This window comes from Sinocyclocheilus rhinocerous, unplaced genomic scaffold, assembly GCF_001515625.1.
Source record: "Sinocyclocheilus rhinocerous isolate Xijiao unplaced genomic scaffold, SAMN03320098_v1.1 scaffold807, whole genome shotgun sequence".
In the NCBI taxonomy this organism is placed as follows: domain Eukaryota; kingdom Metazoa; phylum Chordata; class Actinopteri; order Cypriniformes; family Cyprinidae; genus Sinocyclocheilus; species Sinocyclocheilus rhinocerous.
Window position 1 is genome coordinate 24161 of NW_015650326.1, and position 21204 is coordinate 45364.

Genomic DNA, 21204 nt, shown 5'->3' on the forward strand with positions numbered 1-21204 from the left:
GGGCGCCTCCTAGAAATCTGATAACCAGATCGTGCTTCCCCACCGATCTGCAATCTGCAGTGTTGCAGTCACATACACCTTGAATGTAGATGCAGACGGGTGCCTGTCCAGGCCTTCTTGGTGGAAGGATAACACAGATCCGATGCCACATCTTCGAGGATCCTTCCCATTGGAAGAAATCCAATTCATGAAAATGCGCCATTTCAGGTCATATAGCTGCTTCGTAGAGGGGGCCCTAGCCTGTGTAATGATATTCACTACTGCAGGTGAAAGACCTCTGAGTTACTCCTGGTCGCATCCAGGGAGCAAACACAGAGGTTCCAGAGATCTGGGTGCAGGTGCCAGATTGTGCCCTTCTTCTGGGAGAGAAGGTCCCTCCTAAGGGGAATCCGCCTGGGAGGATCTAATGCCAACAAGCACAAGCTCTGAGAACCAAGTCTTGTTGGGCCAGTAATGTGGCACAAACAAGAGTTGTTCCATGTCCTCCCTGACTTTGCACAGTGTCCGTGCAATGAGGCACACTGGGGAAAATGCATATTCGCATGGGCCTGGGCCTGCTGTGTGCCAGAGAGGGAGACCGCTACACAATTGAGGTTACCCGGAATTCGAGTGGTATGCAGAGACTTGAGACTTGATGGCGGGTGAGGTGTGAGCCTCGGTGACATGCTCATCTCAGGACTTGAGTATGAAGTCCGTGCTGAAGTGGTCTCATATGCATGTCCCAGGAACCTCTGAAAGTATTTGAAAGGGACTGCTATCTTGTACTTGAACATCCTCAAGCAGTTCAGCACAGACCAAGCACGATCCTCTGAGAGGCTTGCTGACATAGTGACTGAGTCCAATGCGAATGTGAATGCCCACTTTCCTAAGAGGGGCAAGAGCAGCCTCTGCGACTTTCGTGAAAACACGAGGAGACAGGGACAGCCCAAATGGAAGAACTTTGTTCTAATATGCCTGTCCTTCGAAGGCAGACCGAAGAAACGGCCTGAGTCTTGGAAGGATCGAGGCATGAAAGCATGCCTTCAAGTCTATTGCCGCGAACCAATCTTGGTACCCGACAATTGTTAACATATGTTTGAGGGTTAACATTCTGAATGAGAGCTAGTAAAGAGCCCGGCTCAGCACCCTTAGGTCTATGATTGGTCTGAGCCCCCAATCCTTCTTGGGCACAATGAAGTAGGGGCTGAAAAACAGGCTTTATCGCGCCCTTTGCCAGAAGGGATGCAACTTCCACTTGAAGAATAGCAGCACTCTCGCCTCGCACTGAGGTAACATAGACAGTCGCTGAAACCAGTTCCTGCATGCTCCGGGTTGGGACCACCCTTGTGAAGACCCTGGCCTGAACACCTGCAGGAAAGCCATGGTACGCAGAGCGGACGCAGCTTGTCCAGAAGCAGTGTAAGCTCTCACTACATGGGACGAGGTAAATTATATGCTCTGGACAGGAGTCCTGGACGGCCCCTGAAGGTGGTGATGTTTCGCACGCATCGGTCAGACCCGCCCTCTGATGCTGCGATAGACAACTCATCCTCATCATGAACCCCGGATGAGAGAATGTACCGCAACCAGAAGGACACAGATGGAAAGGCATGTTGTAAACACACACAAATCAACCCATGAAGCTCTTTTAGAGAAATTGCTCTTTTAAGAAGAAATTTGCTCTCAAAAGATTGCAGTTGAAGTACACAGGGGTTCTCTCACTACACTTATCTGTGTATGAGCAAGGGAGAAACCGCTGCTTGTGCCATAGATCCAATTACGAGGAGATTGAGAGGTGAATGCAGTGCTGCATCTCCCAGAGAGACGCTGCATCGGCTCCGAAGAACAGAACAAATGAGCAAATGCCACACTGGCCAATTTATACCTGGATGTCGGGGGCGTGGCCAGCTGTGCAAATTTTGCTCACCAATTTCATTGGCATTTTTTCAATGATGTCAGAGGTGTCTGGGGTCCCAAGTGCGACCCCTAGTGTCGGAACTTCGACACAACATTGAAGTGACTGACTGAAAGGGAACTGGTATTACATTTGACATTTCTGTCCCCCTCACTTCTAAAACGATGGCTATGCACCTAATACAGCTACACTGACAGCCCTACCGTAACATTTCATTGCATACTGAAAGAAATCTTGCACCCTAACCATTCATTGTGTTTTTGCAGAATTGCTAGACGACCTTTCACTGGAGAAAGAAAACGGATTTTCAAAGCAGAGCACAAATGACACATGATAAATATGGTTATAGCAAATATAGTAAAACATGCGCTTACAACTGTATCAACACATCATCACCGAGTACAGACAAGACCAGTCCATGTTTGTTGCCATCTGGGACAATTTCCACCAGACTGCTCGTGTTTTGTTCAATTGGTTCACTGATGCTCAATCTGCCACCATACTCTCCATTTCTAAAGCTAACAGAAGTTATTTTCGGTATGTCGAAAACAGTGAAAAGGTTTTAAAAATTAATAATGTCTCCCCTTGCATTTCTGTTTATAGTGTAATTATATACTAGATATGCATGTATATACAGTATTTGTGCACATACATGTATGTGTGAGGGCTATGAACAAACTCCTCTGCACTCCACTGCATTCAGAACATGCAGAAGACACAAGATCATCCATGTGTAGCTGGATTAATTTAGTAAAAATTACAGTATTAAAAAAAACTGAATCCTGTGATCAGTGTAAGAGCATTTTGCTCTGACAGCTTGAGAATACACCACAAAAACATCAACAGTATGTGGATGTAATTCCTGTGTCCTCCTGCAAAGAACTATGTCCACCTGACTTACCCTTAAAAGAACCGTTATACCAGAAGAGAATATGTTGGCAGTACATTTTTTCCTTCTTCCATGAAACACAAGAGGTGTTAGGCAGAAATTTTGCTCGTTTCCATACCACAAAAATGTATAATGATTTATACTGCCAAGCTGGGGATCCATAGCAAAAACCACAGCACAACAGCTTCTTTCAAAAAAACATCAAGACAATATTGGACCAAAGAGAACAGAAACATATAGCTGTTAATATTCTGAAGAGAACTAAACAAGAAACTCATCTACTAGAAATACTCTAAGGAAGTGAAAACGGAAACAGTGGAAACCAAATGCAAAGAGTTCGAGAAGACTTCAACTTGTGAAGTCAACTATGTGATATTCAAAACACCAAGGCAGAGCCGAAGAAGGTGGAGGCCAATCAGAGCCAAAGGAACACAGGACCAGGGCGATGCCGCAGGAGCAGAGGTCCAAGTTGGAGTTGAAAGATCAGAGGACCAATGTGGAGCCTGGGGATCAGAAGACTGAGGTGGATTTGGTGGGACTGAGGACAACAGAGGAGCCAAAAGAATGGAAGACCCTGGTGGAGCCAAAGAGATGAAGAGCCAAGGCACATCCAAAGGAACCTGGGGGTCGACAGACCATGGCCAGATCGGAAGGACAAAGGACTCCAGTGGAACTGGAAGACTGGAGGACCACACTGAGGCGAGGAATCATAGGTCCCAGGCGGAAACAGAGGGTTGAGATGGAATTGGAGGGTCGGAAATCCCAGGCTTGGGCAACGACTCAACAGACCACAGTGGATATGGCTTGTCAGGAGATCATGGTTGCACCAGTAATGCTAGAGAATGAGGGACAGCCATTGGAGCAGAATGAGGAGTAAAAGTCAGGGTAGCTGATGTGGATCCTGATGAAGTCGTGGAAGAGGAAGGGCTAGGGATCTGAACGGAACCAGGGAGTAATCCATTCTAGACAGAACCAGCAGAGGAGAAAGGGCCAGGGACCTGGACGGAACCAGATAATGATTTGGCTGGATTAAATCAGTGGAAAAGGAAAGGTCAGGGAACTGGATGGAACCACAGAGGCAATTACGTATGCAGGGAGGAATCAACAGAGGAAAAGAGCTTTAGAGGTTTGAAATAGGATACACTGAATTGAAGTGCCAAGTCACAAAATGTCACTTGAGGAGCATCCATGAATAGATGTGGCTTCACTGTTTTGCTTAAACCAGCATACTAAAAGGAAATCAGGGGAAATTTCCGGTATGTGCACGTAGTTTGCCAGGTAGAAAAACTGTAATGAGTGGTGAGGAGGAGCAGTAGAACCGATGGTGGATTCATTGTTGGGTCTGATATTCAGCCACAAAGCGGTGCAGTGAGTACAGTGAGGCAATGATCTAATCACAAGCAGTTCTTTGTTAACAAAACCTCTGGAAAACAGGAATCCACAGCAAATACCACAGTGCAACAGCAACTCAAAAAACATCAAGAAAATATCAGACTAATGTCAGCTGAAACATAGGGCTATAAATATACAGAACAGTGAAAGCCAAACAAGAAACAGGTGTGCACAATTGGTAACTACAGAAACAAACTCGAGACACTTGAAATGTGCAATTGAAATGTGCAAGAAACAATGGAAACCAAATGCAAAACTTCAACTTAAAAGTCTTTTGGGAAACACAAACAGATAATACGTGACACAATTTTGGTTGAACGCATGTTTAATCTAAAGTAAAAGAACTATAAAAAAGAACTATCTTACTATAAAAGGAGCTTATTATGGAAATGCTAGTGTATATTTGTTTTCTCTAGTACATATTTGTTTTGGTATTCTGTCCTTCTTTACATCATGGCCTAACTTTTCCTTCCTTGTTGTTGGCGTGCTTTCAAAAAAGAGGAGAAAGAGAGAGGGCAGTGATCTTGTAAATTATAGCCTTGCCATGGTGTTTTTAATGGCACGTCCACAATCTGGAAAAGACATGAATATGTTGCTTCTGACATATTGCACCACATGAATGTTCGAGCCAAGCGGCTTCCTGGACCTTCTGAAGACTGTGAGTCAGTGCCACTCCTCCTCAACTGTGCATTTTGCATTTGATGATAAAAACCACGGACCACAGGACTGGTTGTCCCTGGGAAATGCTTGCAAAACCACATTCTGACTTAGTGCAGCATTTAGTTCCCTAATTACAGTCTTGCCTTGGCTAGATACGACTGAAGAACGGCAGCTGAATTTGGTATGGAAACATTGTGAGTTGTGCACTCATGGGCCAGTAGTGGCCTCTCCCTCTCTTTTTTCTCCTCTAATTGAAAAAATGAGTGTTTTTATCTGTTATATAAGATCTTTTAATACACAGTATATTTTTTTGTTGAACACTGCCAGCACAGCATTTTAATTTTCATCTAAAGCTTAAAAACTGGTTACATAAAGTGCAGAGTGGACACTAGGAGTTTTGCAATTCCTTAATGGATATTTACAACATGGCATTCATTTGTAACTGCCCAGACAGGGGTGGATGTTTGTATGTAATGGAGGCAGAGTGGTCGTCTGTGTGCCACCAGTACAATCATTTGCACACATCTGTTAACCTGTATATGGGCTCATTATAGCAATCTTAATGCAGTGACAGAATAACCCCATCTAAATAATGAATAAGAAGAGATGTTTTTAATTCTCTTAAGTGCTGACTATTTTTGGACACTACAAATGTTACGCTCTTAACTAGAATGCTAACAATGCATTAAAATATGTTAATGTTTGAGGGACTTTTATGGATGTGCACACACACACACACACACACAAATGTTGAAGTGGTTACAAGGTTTACATATATGCGCAGATGGTTATAATGTGTCGTGCTGTTTTATGTCATGCATTTATATATAAGTTCATACTGTAATCATCTCTTTGCATGTTACATTGCCTCCACGTTGTGTCTGCCCAGCATATTGGTATAAACATATCTGAATTCTGAAATAATTTCATTGCTTTTTTTGTACTATTAACATATGAAGCAATTTCGTAGCTGGATGCTCTGATAATTATGACACACGTAGTCTATTTCAGTAGTCCCAAATTAAGAAAAGTTTTAATCTCAACAACAACAACAGCTTTCCCTCCATCTTCAATAATATGTTCTGAATCATATCTTCTTGCTTTCTACCACAAGACATGAAATGCAGCCAGTAAAACTGATGCTTGTTGTGTCTACACATCACTTTTCAAGTAAAGAAGAGTTGTGAAAGTGCGCATTGAGCAAGACATCGGAGCATATTATATTAAATTATCAGAAATATTACAGGTGCATTGTAATGGATTCATTACATTTTCAAAGGCCTGAGGCAGCGGAGTGAACAGACAAATTAAAGGATTTCAGGAAAGTAAATATGACTAAGGATAAGTCTGAAAGCCCTCTAAAGAGAGATATCCTGCAATAAATAGCATAAATGAATGATGACAAGTCTGGAGCAAAAAAAGAGAGACCACCAAAAGATCTGTAGCTTCAGCCAAAGTCTCAGTCTATGCAATGTGACATACGAATAGTAATACGTGCACAGTAGTGGAAAGGTCAAATATTTTTATGTATAAGCAAGTTTCGATGAAATATTGCAAAAAAAACTATTATTTGGAATACTGAGTAATGTGCACCAGTTAATCATTTACAATAAGAATGAGCATTAAGGCAAAAAGGGTCCATTTTGATTTAGTCTAGTTTTGGATTATCGTTTAATACTGTATCAGCTTACAGGCTAGCATTGTTAGCATAAGTTAACATCTTCATAATTACATGAGAATATGTTACTAGTTCTTGCAACATCCTACATTCATGCCCTGACAACTAATTCAAGTCCAGAATGCATGTTATGCAGTGCTTCTCATTTGAAAATGAGTGCTAATGTAGTTAGCAATAATATAAACATAGCCCAAGACCAAAACATGTTCTCTAATAAAGCACACTTCTGTACACTACTGTAGGATTTTAATGTCATTTGAAGGTCCCTAACTGCAAACATATCTAAAATGGACTGTGAAATTACACCAAGGCTTTGCTGTCAGATCCTTTTAGTTGCACCTCTGGCATTGTAACAAATAGCCAGTGCCAAATGACATGAAGGCTGAAACTGCCACGCAGCAAATAGTAGGAAACACCGCCTGATATCATTATGCAGCAGGAGAATGTCAAGCAAGTGTCAACCCAATACATGTTGTTATCAAGGGATCTCCGCTGCCCTTTGGTCACTCTATGACTGCTGTCAGACTGCTGCCTACTTATGAGTGTCAGAACTAAATGTGGCTGCTTCCTAACACCGTGCTCATGAAAAGCTTATCAGTGTAAAATGTGATAAGATGTGTTCTGAGGAGTGACCCTTTGCCACAGCTTGTCTATAGCCAGATACAGATTGGTAGATATTATCCTGTTTGCTGTGTAGTGCAAAGGGGATGGATAGCTCTGTGTGCAAATCATGAGAAATTTATAAATAAGATAATAACTCAAAGCTAACATTTTAAGCAATCTATTCTGAAATGCAGTAATTTTAAAAGGTGTAATTACAATCTCATTCAAGCTTTCAATTTTCCACTTAAATCCTTTTTTCTTTTTTTTTTTAAGATTGTTAGAAGATTTTTTAAATATGGCCCCTGTCAAACACACATTTAAAGAGGTGATGCTCCTTAACTGGCCCATAAGCATAACACCCTACTCTGGCATAATCATCATAACATTTTCAACTAGCTTTAAAATATCATCATATCAAACTAATACTTATTATGTCGGTATCGGCAAGTACCAAAAATAAAAGTATCGGTATCGGGCGAGTACTGGAAAAAGTGGTATCGGTGCATCCCTAATTTTAAGCAATCTATTCTGCAATGCAGTCATTTTAAAAGGTGTAATTACAATCTCATTCAAGCTTTCAATTTTCCACTTAAATCCTTTTTTCTTTTTTTTTTAAGATTGTTAGAAGATATTTTAAATATGGCCCCTGTCAAACACACATTTAAAGAGGTGATGCTCCTTAACTGGCCCATAAGCATAACACCCTACTCTGGCATAATCATCATAACATTTTCAACTAGCTTTATAATATCATCATATCAAACTAATACTTATTATGTTATATAAACTATGATATATGAAAATCACTGTGCAATTTCTATAGTGTAATTCAAAAAGAGTTTAGTCTCAAAGATCAACAAGTCTGTGATGATGGTGAATGTTAAAAGAGATAAACTGATGTAAAGATTTAAATTATGAAAATGAATGAAGTCTGACCAGACTAGTCACAGAGAACATTGTACATTGAAAAAACAAAAAATATATTTAAAAAAAAATTTAATTAATAGTTTTACTTCCATAGTATGAAAAAAAAAAAATACTATGGAAGTCAGTGACTACCAGCAACTGTTTGGTTACCAACATTCTTTTTTTGTGCTCATCAGAAGAAACTCTTACAGGTTTGTAACAAATGGAGGGCGAGTGAATGAACAGAATTTTTGGGTGAACTATCGCTTTAAGCAAAGAGCAGAGCCAAGTTGACATTCAGCTGGTCTTTTTACAAGTGCTGCAACAATCTGTCCAAAGCTGCAGCCTGTTGTGAACTGGCAGAGGTCAGAAGAAACAAGGAGATGTTCTGCGTAAATGGAGCCGAGGAACCATGAGCGGAAGGACAGAAAGAGTACTCAGGGGTGAAATAGTGGGCATCTCAATGGGAGTTAATCAGGAGATTGCTTAATTATCAGGAGGTGTCTCTCATCTTTTTCAAAACACCCCACCCCTTTGATTAGCTCGTTAAATGGCCCATTGTATGTGAACCTTGATGGCAAGGTTAAACGTATTTCTGTGTAGCTACCAGACACCCAGTCATTTGAGAGTTTGATTCTGTACCATGTTTCATGGTTGCACTATTTGTTATTTACCAAGGAAAGCATGAAACATTTATGAAAACATGTAAATATGAATAAATAAATAGAAAAATACACCCTCATGCCACTTTTGATTCCGCTTTTGAGTAAAGATGAGCTCCACTTCTTTGACTTCTGCCTGCTAGCATATTATTTAAGCAGAATTTCTGATTTGCATAAGTCATTTTTGCTTATGTCATTACTTCAGTTTTATAACTTTTCTGTCTGGTAATATCTCTTGACTAAATTTACTAAAACGGGTGTGTTTCAAGGACAATGATGTAGTGGAATTTTAAGTTTCATGTTCAAATGATAAATGTTGGTGTCGGTCCAATGCAAAATTAATTTTGTTAAAGAATTGCTTTGTTTTCAGTATTTCAGTATCTTTTTTTTTTACCTCAAGCAAGTCACGCGTGTTGAATCATAAATCAACACTACAATTTTATTTTTAGACAAACTGTTAATTCAAACCAGAAAAGATGATAATTTGTTGCTTTGATTAGCGTTCTGTTAGGTTCTGAGAAATAAAAAAATTTTTTTTTTTTTTTTTTAAAGAAAGAAAGAAAATAAAAATTGTACTGACCCCAAACTTTTAATTGGTATTTTATATTGTTAGAAAATATTTCTGTTTTAAATAAATGCTGTTATTTATTTTTTTTATTCATCAAAGAATCCTGAAAAAAGTATTCCAAAAAAATATTAAGCAGCAACTGTTTCCAACACTGAAAATAAATCAGCATATTAGAATGATTTCTGAAGGATCATGTGACACTGAAGACTGGAGTAATGACTGATGAAAATTCAGCTTTGATCACAGCACTAAATTATTTTTTAAAATAGAAAACTATACTTTTAAATTGTAATAATATTTCACAATATTACTGTTTTTTTCTGTATTTTTGATCAAATAAATGCAGCCTTGATGAGCAGAAGACACTTCTTAAAAAACATTAAAATCTTACTGATCCCAAAATTTTGAACGGCAGTGTAGAAACATATTAAAGCTTTTATAGTAACTTATATGTGAATCTCTAACATTTTCTAAAAAAAAAAAAAAAGCTGACCTGATGTCAAAGTAACATTAAAATGCGTTCCTTTTATATTCCCGTAATATGGCATGAGTGCGAAAAAATCTAGGGTGGGACTCTATTTTGTCGATCAGGAATTGATCGGATTATGAAAAAGTGTTTGCTGCAAACTATGATGGAGCCAAATGGTTGGAGGCTTTGAAAAATAAGAGGGATCTCTTACTTTGTTTATCTTTGACTTTATGAGGAAAAGCAGATTGTGTGTGTCAGTGAGAAGCCGTGTGGAGGAATGCAGGTTGTGGCACTGATAGTGTAGCCTTTAAAGCACATGGTCTCTGCATATATTAGCCAGCAGTCACAAGGGCGCGGGGCACTGGATAAATGAACCCCAGTGTTTTGCTACATCGTCAACGAAGCTTGCGCTCACACTCAGTGACTCAACATACTTAAATCACAAACCTTCACTCACAGACCTGGAGAGCAGACAGCAGCACAACCCCAGAACACACAATTATTCATGGTCTCCCTGAGAAAGAATAGTTGCCCTATCGCCCTGCACTACAAACCCCACTGCACAGGTCTGCCTTCCCCAAGAAAGATAGGCGTACTACAGTACAAAACTTGCCATTTTCGTCAAGCACAAAAGCTTGAAAGAAGCAAGCGTAAATAACTCGAGAGGTAATCTGTGCTAGTGTCATCCCAAGAGCATTATAGAGCATGCTGCCCAGTTTTTGCATTCGAGGCCTATATGAATATTGAATCACTTAGTATTTTTCCCGAGCGGTATTGCGTCTCCTGGCTGGAAAATCTAGAGCAGTGAACTGCATACTTACAAACTCCCATAAGCCCCTGAGGTTTGCAATGAAACTAATAAAGGTTCTTTTAAGAATCCCCCACCCAAGTCCCTCTGCACCCCCTTCACAGCCATCTTTGTCAAGAGTTTGGTGCCGCCTGGTGAAGAGGCTGTATACCTTCCGCACCTCAGATCCAGGGAGCCTTATAGTTATTCTTTGACTCGAATGAATTCTTCTTGCTACTAGAGTAGGAAAAAAAGGTGGAGAAGGTGTCATCCCAAGAGCATTATAGAGCATGCTGCCCAGTTTTTGCATTCGAGGCCTATATGAATATTGAATCACTTAGTATTTTTCCCGAGCGGTATTGCGTCTCCTGGCTGGAAAATCTAGAGCAGTGAACTGCATACTTACAAACTCCCATAAGCCCCTGAGGTTTGCAATGAAACTAATAAAGGTTCTTTTAAGAATCCCCCACCCAAGTCCCTCTGCACCCCCTTCACAGCCATCTTTGTCAAGAGTTTGGTGCCGCCTGGTGAAGAGGCTGTATACCTTCCGCACCTCAGATCCAGGGAGCCTTATAGTTATTCTTTGACTCGAATGAATTCTTCTTGCTACTAGAGTAGGAAAAAAAGGTGGAGAAGTAAAAGTTCATGACTGTGAATTTTCACATGGTAACACTACTCTGTCAACCTGGGAGTTGTGGAATGCAGAGCTGCCTGGAATTCAGGGGCCGGGACATTGATAGGCAAATGCAGGAAAGAAGACAACGTTCACAGGGGACTGAGTCAGTCAAAGTATGCCATTCTGTCTAAACTATCATGAGCGTGATCTACTGAATGGTTGGTGTAGAGATAACTGGCAGCTCTGGCTATGAACAAGAAACATGGGTACCAACAGATTATCCCGCTTGGTGCTATTTACCATTACTGACATATATATTACTGAAACTAACTTTAGAAAGCTTTCTAAAGTAAATCTCTGTCAAGTGGCTGTGTGCTGTTTATGCTTTTTAAGTTGCTGGTTTTGAATTGCACTATGCAGTAAAATTAACACTCACTAAAATTAACACTCACCAAGTGCCAAATGTGAGTAAAAATAAGTAATCTGATGTGCTGTGCAGTGATCTTTTCACATGAGCTGCACATGATAACAGTGTTTTCAGTGTCTCGTTTAAAGTACATGCTGCTGAAAGTCAAGGCTGAGATATATAGAGAGAGCTTCATATAGAGAGCTATAATTTATATCAACCTTTTTCTTCAAACTCATCTATGCTGCTTTTTTTGATCATCACGCTGCGCTTTTGCGCGGTGTGCAAAGATATTATAGATAATCAAGTGTTCTAAAATAGAAACAAATAAAGTGTGTGAGTATACATGCAATATCCATATGTATGTAATTTAATGCTATGGCCTTTGAAGATTTAAAGATGGTCATTTTTAAGCATGACTGCTGAAATGAAATGGTAACACTTTACAATAAGACTCCATTTGTAACATTAACTAAGGTTGATAAAAGCTGTAAAAGTACTGTACCTTGTTAGAGTGTCTTAATTTTCAACATTTACTAATACATTTTGAAATTTTAAAGTTGCCTCTGTTAACATTAGTTAATGAACTATGAACTCACTTTATTGTTCAATATATAATTAATATTATTTTGCAATTTACTTACTATTTTGCAGACATTTCATGAAGACCCTAAAGAATCATACCAACTTGTGGAAAATGGGCATCCGATGTCCCCTTCGAGAATTAGATTTAGTTTGTAGTTTGGTATGTATATTAAGTCATCTGATGAAATGCAATTACAATAGTAATATCATAAATTCAGGTGTCAGATGAAAAAAACTTACACAGCTGTAATAGTATATAAAATGTGTGGGTTAGTACACCAAATGATAGCCAGCAAAGAGATGGCTAGAATTCTCTAAGGATTGTCAACGTATTATTACATATTTCCCTAGTATCTTAAAAGAATATCCTCTTCACACAATCCTTGTATACATATCCCTTTGAAACCTGTCATCTGCCCACATATGGCACACATCATCCCAACCAGACACAGAAGGAAAAAAATGCTAGATTCCTTTTAATATTAGGTCTATGCAAAAGCATAGCAAAAAGTTAACCGCCTCCTACTTTCTGAGATAATGGTCCTACTGTCTTGGATGTGTGCATTTTGTGTTTTTCATGCCATTTTCACACTAGGTTCAATTGCATGGTCTGAAACTGAGCTCAATTGCACCATCCTCCTCCTGCCCCTACAGATCTCTTTTCACATTGTAGTTCTGGGTAAGAACCGTCGTATGTTTGCATCATCGTCATGAGCAGCACTGTGAAAACTAGTGGCAGATGTTTACCACTATAGCTACGTAATGAGTCAGGAGGTCAGATGCCAGTTTAGCTGTATTACTGAAGTATTTGTACTAGGGCTGTCAAGCGATTAATTTTTTTAAATCTAATTAATTACATGATGTGCCGATTAATTAATCAAATTAATCACAAATTAATCGCACATCAATTTGGGCTGAAAAGTCATCATCATTATAGTGTTAAATGAGAAAAACATTGAATTACAAAAAAAAACAAAAAACTTGACTTTAAAGGGATAGTTCACCCAAAAATTAAAAAACACAAATTAATTATTTCGAAACACAAATTAAGATATTTGTGATAAAATACTGACCTGGGCTGTTTTTTCACAGTAGAAAGCGAAACTAAAAAGACGAAACAACAACAAAATAGCGGAGACTGCAACAACAACAGACGGCTGCACTGACAAGCGCTTGTGAGAGAGTTATGAGATAGCTGCAAATTTAGTTTAAAAGAGTACAAAGACATTTTTATTGGTCATAACATCTGGAGAAAAATAGTGCAGACACAAAGATGAAGCTTTCTAGAGCACATGTGTAGACCACCTGCATTCACGTGCAAAGTATCCTTGGGAGTTTAGCTATATTTACAAAGACTGTTCAGAGGTGGCATGAATGCATTTACACTGCAATTAGAATTGCATAAACAATGCAATGAAATGAATGTTTTAAATGGACATTAATGTTCTTTTTAAAATATGAATATTGATTTTTCACTCGCCGACAGGTTTTGCGAAATCGCCGACAAATGTGTGAAATCGGAGGCAAATCTGTGCTCGTTCACGGGAGTGACAATCACGCAGTGTGAATTATCAAAGACGCGATCTGACGGAATCACCGACACGTCGCCGACGCCCGCAAAATATTTGGCATGCTAAATATCTGGAGCTGTCGGCGATTCACAATCACCATCTTAACCAGTGAGTCATTCAGTCATTCATTCATTGTTCAAATGGCTGATTCATTCAGAAATGAACCAAGTGACTGCCATTATGAATCACTGACTCACTCAATTCATTCAGTTTTAAAACACAAGTGTATGCTGTTTGGAAAGGCACAACAGTTCTGCTGTGGCTTTGTTTGGAATTACTTTCAGTGGCTAAATTGAGCAACAACAGACAATATTGTGTCTAAAATGAAACACAATATTAACACAATGTTTATTGAACTTTGCAATCATGCAGATATTCAGGGGGAAAAAACACTCTTGCTCATGTGATATTGCTAAACTATATCATATGATATTAATGAAGCATTAAAAAGAAAAAGCAATTCACTTCAGTATGTCAGAATGGATTTCACTCATACTAACTGCCTGAGAAAACATTCTGCTAAGTTATCAGTCTACTATAATTTCCCCAAATATTTTTGATATATTTTCATTATTCACTATAAAATGGATGCCCAAAAAAAACATCATCAGCCAGCATGGAGACGTCAGTATATAATGCATAAACGAAATCCCTTTACTCACGGCTCGGCTCATCATGGACTCTATCCAAAACTCTGACAGGCAAAATGCTTCTCGTTGAAATATTTGTGCTAGCTGTGTCACCTATTTAGTTTGCTGTAAAACTGGCATTGAGTTACTCACACTCCAACATTCTTTGAGTGGAAAAGTTGGGGGGGAAATCCTTGCAAAGGTCAAGGGAAGTCAAGTAAACAACATTTTCCTGAGTCAAATACTGCCATCGTATTGCCTTGCCACGCCAGTGAAACTGAGGCCTTAACTATTAACACAAGCGGTATGAGATCTGAGTCATGGACTGCTGCCAATACACGCTGTATGTCAGTCCATAGACTGGCTGCAAATTTTGAATATTTCTCTAATTGTCTCTATCATCCAGCAAGAAAGATAGCACTTTCAATTGAGCTATATTTCTTTCCAGTTACTTTTATCCTTAGCAAGACATTTTTAGCTCTCATAGAGGAATGTTGACTCCTTAGTGGGTGTAAGCTTTATGCGCACAGATATTAGTCTGCTTATTGTGTTCTTAGTTTTAATGTGTAGAAGGCAGAGAGGATGGTAAACTTCAAAACTCCCTTTGAACACAATGGTGGCATTAACATGCAGAGACCCCCAATCACAGTCAGTGCTTTCTTTGCCCTGATGCTTATCCATTCAAAGAACTGTATACACGTATTGAATGCTGTTTGTGACACAACAATGTATACAAACATTTATTAAGGTATACATGAATGCTTGGTTGAAAGTTCAACATTTCCAAATCATGTTTGGACTCTATGACTCTATGATGCCTAGAGTAATCTCAAAATAATTTGGATCGTAAATAATGCATTAGAAAAAAAATCTTAAGGATACTGTTCTAACTATGAAGTTGAAACAGGTTTTGATCTTTCAATCCTTGATAGATTATGAATCAAGAGGGAAAACATTCAAATGTTGCATTTTTGTGTCCAATTATGAAAAATAAATTATCACTGTGCAAAACAATTCTTCTAGCCAACCAAGTTCCCTAAATCTAGAATTCTAATTAAGCCTTTCCCTGCCACTGATGGAATTTTCTGTCATTTATAAGACAACGTTATACGGTACGGGGCACTATTACACATCCTCTGAAAGAGTGCTGAATCTCTGGATCAAAACACAATGAAGAAGAAGAGATTGCATATGGAAGAAGATGCATATATGTAAAATAACACACTCATCAAACATTAAACAGCATATAAATCAAAACTGTCCAACGTTTCCAAATAAAATGTCGACCCAGGAAGTGGTTTAGGACCGCGAAGCTTTGGAGGTGTTGATGGACTCTATCTACTCCATCTATGTATTGATTATAGTTCTGAATCTGATCTGAGCGTAGTCTTTGACAAAAACGCCATTTCCTCCGGTGTTTTTTTTTTTTTTTTTCAAAATGTTGGGTCTTTTTAATAAAACTTGCCCACATTCAAGAAAAAAAAAAGAATGCATGAAGCTAGAATAAAACAGTTTGTTTTGTTTAAACGCAGAGGGTCTGTTCTTTCTTTTGTAACATATTGTATGTTCAGAAATTCATACAACCAAATATTCTGAAGGTTTTGTAAAAATGATCAAAAATGCTGGCGGTGGCTGGCAACTTTAAAAAAAATGTTATGTAGTACAGATATATCCTACTTATAATGATGGATTGTAATTTTACTCTAAAATAAATTTAATTTAAATCTGAATTTAGTCATCAACATTATGAATGGCAAAAACTGTCAAGAGTAACTCACGACACCCTAATTTGCTTCAATCTAATTCCTGAGACTTGCAGTCAATACGAAAGGTCATTCACGTCTCTGCTCAATGACAAAACAATCATGAGCAAGTAATTAGCAGAAGAGGAGAAATTATAACATGTCCTGAAGCTGCTATATCAATAAATACTCTGTCCTGTCCCAGTTACTTTTATCCTTAGCAAGACATTTTTAGCTCTCATAGAGGAATGTTGACTCCTTAGTGGGTGTAAGCTTTATGCGCACAGATATTAGTCTGCTTATTGTGTTCTTAGTTTTAATGTGTAGAAGGCAGAGAGGATGGTAAACTTCAAAACTCCCTTTGAACACAATGGTGGCATTAACATGCAGAGACCCCCAATCACAGTCAGTGCTTTCTTTGCCCTGATGCTTATCCATTCAAAGAACTGTATACACGTATTGAATGCTGTTTGTGACACAACAATGTATACAAACATTTATTAAGGTATACATGAATGCTTGGTTGAAAGTTCAACATTTCCAAATCATGTTTGGACTCTATGACTCTATGATGCCTAGAGTAATCTCAAAATAATTTGGATCGTAAATAATGCATTAGAAAAAAAATCTTAAGGATACTGTTCTAACTATGAAGTTGAAACAGGTTTTGATCTTTCAATCCTTGATAGATTATGAATCAAGAGGGAAAACATTCAAATGTTGCATTTTTGTGTCCAATTATGAAAAATAAATTATCACTGTGCAAAACAATTCTTCTAGCCAACCAAGTTCCCTAAATCTAGAATTCTAATTAAGCCTTTCCCTGCCACTGATGGAATTTTCTGTCATTTATAAGACAACGTTATACGGTACGGGGCACTATTACACATCCTCTGAAAGAGTGCTGAATCTCTGGATCAAAACACAATGAAGAAGAAGAGATTGCATATGGAAGAAGATGCATATATGTAAAATAACACACTCATCAAACATTAAACAGCATATAAATCAAAACTGTCCAACGTTTCCAAATAAAATGTCGACCCAGGAAGTGGTTTAGGACCGCGAAGCTTTGGAGGTGTTGATGGACTCTATCTACTCCATCTATGTATTGATTATAGTTCTGAATCTGATCTGAGCGTAGTCTTTGACAAAAACGCCATTTCCTCCGGTGTTTTTTTTTTTTTTTTTCAAAATGTTGGGTCTTTTTAATAAAACTTGCCCACATTCAAGAAAAAAAAAAGAATGCATGAAGCTAGAATAAAACAGTTTGTTTTGTTTAAACGCAGAGGGTCTGTTCTTTCTTTTGTAACATATTGTATGTTCAGAAATTCATACAACCAAATATTCTGAAGGTTTTGTAAAAATGATCAAAAATGCTGGCGGTGGCTGGCAACTTTAAAAAAAATGTTATGTAGTACAGATATATCCTACTTATAATGATGGATTGTAATTTTACTCTAAAATAAATTTAATTTAAATCTGAATTTAGTCATCAACATTATGAATGGCAAAAACTGTCAAGAGTAACTCACGACACCCTAATTTGCTTCAATCTAATTCCTGAGACTTGCAGTCAATACGAAAGGTCATTCACGTCTCTGCTCAATGACAAAACAATCATGAGCAAGTAATTAGCAGAAGAGGAGAAATTATAACATGTCCTGAAGCTGCTATATCAATAAATACTCTGTCCTGTCCCAGTTTAATGTGTAGCATCAGTTATAAATGAGCCATTGGTAGACTGATTTCCTGACTGCGGTGCTTTCAAAACATTGCTCAGTTTGTTTGACCATCCGACCCGTCCAACACTGCACATTGGCTCAACCAATGGTGTGAGTTTGAGGCAGGAGTTTCTGTTTGTCTGACCAATGGAGGATGGTGGGAGTGTGCAGGAGACCTGTTTAAAAACAGTTATTTCACCACTACACAGATATACCAAGATTCAACTGGACATACCTACAGTGACACAATTTTGTGCCTAAAAGTGTCCTGTAAATGCAATTAAAGCCATGCATTATGGCAAACACCATTACTTTACAACTGACACACTGGTTTCTCCCATCAAGTGCATGAATTCAGGAAAAAAATTGATTGCAATCATGACGGTTTGTACCTAGTAATAGACACACAAATGGAAAGGCCAATCAGTGGGAATTCTTCCTGAAGGTCAAAGCTGTCATAGTAACTGTGAAAACACTGCTGATAAAGTAAAGCGATTTGAACTATCAATTTTCAGTCCCAAATCCAGCTGAAGCACATGTATAACACTGTAAGAATAGATCAGACTCCAATGTTAGTTTGGTGTGAAGAGCTGAAGAAGAAATACGAGGGGTTTAAAGCCAAAGCGGATCAATTTGTTCACTGTCTGTTTGTGTAGCTGCAATGATTCATGTTGTACCATTGGACGTTCAGTTCAGTTAAACTAGCCAGTTTTTTTAGACCATATGTCTGGAAAAGATAGCAAGGGTATGGAGGGGGGGGGACAACATTTTTGAAACTGTTCTGCATACTGTATAAGATGCTTATGAGTAAGAAGACTACAGATGAAACATAAAAAAGTGCAATGACTTCTGTTGCTGTAAAAATGTTTTGAAACTGCAAAGTGGCTTCCAAGATAATGTATTTCAAAGATAATGTATTCATTCAAATAGTGTCCATGTAAAGGTACGGATCTCAGCTAAAACATATGCATGATGAATGTTTAAAAAACGTAATATTTTAAACAACCTACAGTATGTAAACACACAACTGCATATAGTAGATACACCCTGTGAAATGGAGAATTTGTTGGAATACTTTTAAGTCACAATAGAAACATCTCCTTTTTTTACATTTTCCATTTTGTTGATGGGGAGTTAAAAAAACAACACTACAGCATGACTTATACTTTTCATATAACAAATGCAAACGTTCGATTTTGTTAATTGCGACTGCTGGTGTGTCCAAGAATATACTGAAGTTTTACATTTTTGCTTGTTGCATTGATCTCAAAAACCCTCTTTTGAAGAAGAAAGTACACATCAATTAATCATTTGTTCAAAGGACTTCTAAAAACTTAATTAAAAATAAAGATAGACTTCTTCGGGTACAACAAATTCTCAGCACATGTGCTTCAGTTTTAAAAGCAAAAATAACAGGGCAGATTAATGGCGTGTAGTGAAGCAGGTATCTGTATCTGTTACAATGGCAAAATCTGTACAAATTAAGTGAAAAGTCCATTTTAAAAAGTAATTCTGGGTAACACTTTACAATACGGTTTCATTTGTTAACATTAGTTTATTAGTAATATTAGTTAACATGAACAATACCTTTTATTACAGCTTTTATTAATTTTAGTTAATGTTAATTAAATATGTAAATTAAATGTAAATTAAAATCAAAAGTTGTATCTGTTAACATTAGTTAATGCACTGTGAACTAACATGAACATTCAAATTTTTATTAACAAAAGCAAATATGCATTGCATAATTCATTTTTATTTCAAAATGTATGTAAATATCTTTTAAATAAAAACAATAATGCTAAATGGTAAATAAAATGAAAAAGTTGTGTGCCCACCACTCTTTGAATACCACTGAAAAATATAGCTTGTGAAACCCATGTACAACACACTGAAAAGCATTTCCAATCCTCTATTCTTCAAAGTTTAATTCATACATATAACACAAAATACATTTGTGCCAGTAGTTGAACAGTTGACTGGTTTGTCATCAGATTATCAGATTTGATGACACATTATGGTACAACCGCTGACAAATGACTGAGAGCTTCACTTTAATGAATGAGGCTTCTGCCTGCACATTAGCTACAGCACTTCTTCAGGGAAGCCCTTATAGGAAATCAGCATGCAATGTATCTGGTTGTTGTAGCAACTTCACATGCTTGCTGCAAATCAGAAACTGCAACATGGCTGCTTGATAACACTGTGCTCATTTTAATTCATTTTAATTGAGTTTACACTCAATTCACTTTACACACTCATGCCATAGTCATTTTAGTACTTTATCGGGCTTATCTGTTATTCAGCATGAACAAGGAGTGACTGCATCTACAGAATATTTTTTTCTATTATTCTTTTGATTTTGCAATTCATTTTGAAGTCATTATCCATGCCGTTCCGAATAAGGCATTCAGCTTCAGTCACATCCCTAGGATAGATTTATATGCCAGCATGACTGATTGACTCATTTATAGCAGTCAATAATTAATAATTAATAAATAATCAAGTTCAGTTAAGTCAAAAGAATCTATCATAGAATCTAATCTAAAGTTGATTATAGAATGATTATATATATACAGTATATATATATATATATATATATATATATATATATATAATTAAATGCGTGTTGACACAGCTATAAAAGACTTTTGTAACACTACATATGTATGTCAAAGTTTAAGGCATTTCCTTCTTTTAGAGTGATTAACATTAAATCTAATGGGTTTTCTATGTAAACCTGTATCTTTTGAATACTTCTACTGACAAATTCCTTTACTCAGGATTATTTACCAGATACAGATTAAGGTTAGCCTTTTTATGTCAAGTTACCAATAATTTATTATATAGTTTTACACATTTACTACAGATGTCCCATCATGTCACTTCAGGTATCAGCTGAAAGTTAGTGAGATTGTGCTTATGTCTGATCGCATTATTGCTATAAATACATTGTATCTTTGAAACGCACGAAAAGCTGTATTCCTGCGTGATACGATACAGAGAAATGTGAACAGAGGAATCAAGCATTCTTATTACATAATGACCTTTTGTTATACTCTAAAACATCTGTAAAGCACAACAGGAAGCAATGCAGATCCATTTACAACTGTGTTAGGTATCATAAGGTAGCACAAAATACAAATAAAAAGTACATGTTGTGTGCATGTTTAAAGCCGGGATGCAGTTCCAGAATTGCTTTTGAAAGAGTTCTTTGCCTTCCCATCATCCTCTGCAGCTTGGGTGGTGAGGGCAGGTGAGGGGCTGGAGTGACGCTGGCGACGCATGAACGGGAACACACTGGACATACACACAGAAACACACTGATAAGACGTCTCTTCCTCTGCGGACTGATCAATACTGGTTTTATGCGTCTTACCTTTTCTTGTTCTCCAGTGGTACTATGCCTCTGGATAATAAGTT